We start from the raw sequence: 4,202 nt of genomic DNA, 5'->3' as shown, positions 1-4,202 counted from the left end.
CAAAAAGAAAAAGTCATGACAAGGCTTTTAAAACTTTTAACTTCATCTCCCTAATGAGTGTATAATTCAATCTTATTATTGTACTGATTAGTATTTTTCTGATTCTAGAATTGCACACCATTCCTTGTGCTATACTGGCTATTTATCATCTTCTTATGTCTACATTTCAATTGGGTTGTCTATTAATGAACTCTAAGAATTCTTTATATATTCTGGTCATAGGTTATATGCATTGTAAATATGGTCTGTTTAAGGACGACTTTTCATTATAATGATGTCATTTAAAGTTCTAAATTTTGATGGAATCTCATCAATTTTTTTTTCTTTTTATACATCATGTTTTTTGTATCCTAGGTAGTTCTTGCCCACCCTGAGTTCATAAATATTTTCCCTTATAATTTCTTCTTAAAGTTTTATACTTTTAGGTTTTCTTATTTAGGTTCATAGATCCCTTCAAGTTATTTTCATGCATGGAAATAAAGGGTTGAGGTTAATTTTTTTATATACGGATACCAGGTGTTCTAGTGCTGTTTGCTGAAGGCACTGTCTCTTCCTTGGCTCTTGAATCAAGTTTATATTCTATAAAATGCTAATGTTAAATAATCTTTCAAAACTCAGTGGACCATATATGTGTGATTCTATTTCTAGATTCTCTGTTTTATTCCAATGATCTATATGTCTTTCCTTACACCAACACTGCCTTGATTACTGTAGCTTTAGAAGAAGTCTTAAAATTAGGTGCTAAACGTCTTCCAACATTGTTTTTGTTTTTGGCTTTTCCGGGTCCTTTTTACTCCTATGTAACTTTAAAATTTCAATATCCAATTCTTCATTTATAGCAAGTATACACAGACCTGAATTTTTATATATACCTTGTGTTTTCTAATCCTGCTAAATTCAAATACAAGTTCTAGGGGCTCCTAGAGATTTCTTAGTATTTTCTCTGTAGATGATCATTTCATCTACATATAAAGATTTTGCTTCTGCCATGCCAATCCTATCCTAGTTGTGTCATTTTATTGCCAGACTATTTTGGTTTAGACCTATGTTTCAAAGTCTAATGGACAGATGAAGAGTAGGCATATATGCCCTTGTTCCCCACTTTAGGGAGAAAGCTTTGTATCGTCTCCATTCATAGAAGGAGTTTTTGTTGGAAGTATGGAGTACATGTCTTTTTTTTCTTTTTTCTTTTTTCTTTTTGGTACCGGTGATCAAACTTGGGTCCTTGCACTTGCGCAGCAGGCGGAGAAACCACTGAGCTAAATCCCTGGCCCTGGAGTACATGTCTTTGATCTGTTGAGAAGGTGCTGTTCTACTCCTAGTCTCCTGATAGCTTTTACCATGAACAGCTGTAGAATTTAGTCCAATACTCTTTCTCCAACTAGTGACAGGATCATATGACTTTCTCCTTTCCTCTGTTAAAATGATTACTTTTGGGGGTGGATCTTCCAATGCTGAACCAACACTGCCATCCCTGTAACAAAACCACTTTCTACATCCTGCCAGATCTGACTTCTAATAGTTTGTTTTGTTAAACAAATTTCTATCTATGTTCATATGTTTTTCTTCTATTATCTTTATCCAGTTTTAGGATTAGCACAATGTTGAGTTCCTAAAATGAGGGGAGAAGTGTTCCTTCTTTTTTCTGCTGTAATTGTTTGATATAATTTATCAGTTAAAATGTTTATGAGCCTGCTGTTGTCATATAGGTAGGTTTTCAAGCTAGGAATATACTTTCTTTAATAGGTGCTATTCAAATTTTATATTTCCTCCAGAGTTAGTTTCATTAATTTGTCTTCTAAGTTACTTCTTAGAAGTTGTCAAATTTATTTCCAAAAAGATTTTTGTAATATGCTTTCTATATCCTTTTAAATTCTGTAAAATCTGTGGTAATGTCTCCTAGATCTTAATATTGTAACTTAAAAAATGTATAACTGATATTGTGTAACAGGAAGAAAAGGTCTAAAAGACCGAGGGAATTGGGAGGGGTAGGGGAAGGGAAAAAAGGGAAAGGAAAAAATATGAGAAGAGGAAAAAAATGGAAACAAGGTCTTTGCAAATAGGGAAGGTTGGAGGGGGTGAAGGGAGGGCAAAGGAAGGGGAAAAAAAATAAGAACCAAGAGACTCATGTAATGGTACAAGATCCCAATGATGAATGTAACTGTATTGTATACCTAAAATGTACCAATAAAGTTAATGGGGGAGGGGAAAGAATTTTAGCTAGTCTGCAGGGAAGTGAGCACCCTCAGACACTCTTGGTAGGAATGTAAATTGATAATATCTTTCTGGTGGTATCTGTCTAAATTTAAAATAGATCTTTGACCCAGAGTTTTCATGTTTAAGAATCTACATTGAAGAAATATTTGCACATGTAAACAGAGATGTTCAAAAAATTCTACTGGATCACATTGGTGAAAAAGATAAATACAATTTAGATGTCCATCAGTAGAAATGTGGTTGGATAAATTATAGACATTATGGGAATAATATGCCCTCAATAAAAAGCAAAACACATGTTCAGTCAAAAAATTATTGAATAACATGTATTGATAACTCTTAAAATGCAAACAAATCCCAAAGTATATGTAGCTACATGTTCCTATATGTATGTCAATATATGGAGAAAGGACTAGAAGATTGTGAGCAGACTATTAATTCTGGGTCATGTTTGGGAGAGGAGTTGGATTGGAATATTGGAAAAGAAGGCAGTTTTTATAGTTACCTCACTCCTTTAGTTCAAAAGTTTTTCAACTGTCACAGCTGTCAGCTAAATAATTAATAAACTAAAATCCATCCTTTTCTTGGATTTTCTCCTGTTTATCTTTAGCAGATGTAACAGGCCAGAGACAACATTGCAAATTGTATTCCTGTCTTAGATAGTTTTGATTTGGGGAGTGGTATATTCATTCATATGTCTATCATTATTCCTTTCTGTAAATAGTACAGCTTATTCATTCATATATTTGTCATTCTTTCATTCTGTAAACGGTATGTTCATCAAACAGGACACATGAAATGTTAGCATTCATTCATCAGAGCTAGCCCCACACTCTGGATGAAACCCTGGACACGTCCCATTACTTCACTGATCATTCATCCATTGATCATTGAGGAAAAGAAAAAAAATCCTACAGTCACTTAGGTCATAATCACTGCCTCATATTAGTAATTAATTACCCAGTTCTACATAATGATTAAATGCTGAACTTGAGCCATGTGAAATCATCTGTCCTCTTCCAGTTGAGTCTTGCTTCAGCCTGGACTTTCCGGGTAGAAGGGGGACCACTGTCCCTCTCTTCTTACCTGCCTAGCATTTCTCCTCCTCGCTCAGCTTGCTCTCTAGGCCCTGAGCTGGAAGAAGGAAGACAGGGACCAAGGCAAGGGCTTACTTGCCCACTGCTGTCATAGCTGACATTGCCTTCCCTGGACCCTGAGGAAGCATCCTGGAAGGGTCTGGTCTCTTCAAGTTCAACTCCTTGATGTAGTCATTGTCCCTTTTTTAGCCATCTACTATGAAACCCTGTTGGCTTCTACATCCAATGGTCTCTTCCACCTTCTTCTGAGGATTGGCAACAACTTATAAACATAACTTCTTAATATCTTAGATCAACCTTCTCCTGTGGGTTGCACATAGTTTGGGGACTGTCACGGCACTGACCTACCCTTGGAAGGACACTGAGTCGTTTCTCTGTTTTCCTGCCCACATGAATCCATTGCTTGCCTTTTCCATGTCTCACAACTGAGATGCAAGATCTCCACATCCTCTTTACAGTCTTTCTTTTATGACATTTGAGGGCTCTCCTGTAGATCTCCCCTATTCACTGAGGAGCTAAAAAGGGAAAGTCACAATTAAGAGCAGAATCTAAGGAATCCCTTTCTCAAAGGTTTCCTTTTGGAGTTTTCAGGGGAAGGATACCAAGTCCTGATGAGTCAGACCCTCTATTGTCCCTACACCGTCAAGTTGCCATCATGGGAAAACACACTCAGAGTTGAGAAATGACATGATAGACAGTTCTCAGTAGAAATGTCCAAATTAACAGTCTATTGTATTTATTTGTTTATTTACTTAAACAATTTTTGCGCACTTTTGTATGCCAGATATAGATAGATGAATCACTTGAGATCTTTAACTTCTATCAGCAAGAAAATGAACAAAATAAAAAGGAAAAATCATTTCTCTTCAGTCTGAAGATAGGGGCCCA

The sequence above is a fragment of the Heterocephalus glaber genome, unplaced genomic scaffold (genome assembly GCF_053883595.1).
Source record: "Heterocephalus glaber isolate CG9 unplaced genomic scaffold, H.glaber_assembly_v1.0 deba00000901, whole genome shotgun sequence".
NCBI classification, from domain to species: domain Eukaryota; kingdom Metazoa; phylum Chordata; class Mammalia; order Rodentia; family Bathyergidae; genus Heterocephalus; species Heterocephalus glaber.
Note: the sequence above shows the minus strand (reverse complement) of the source record.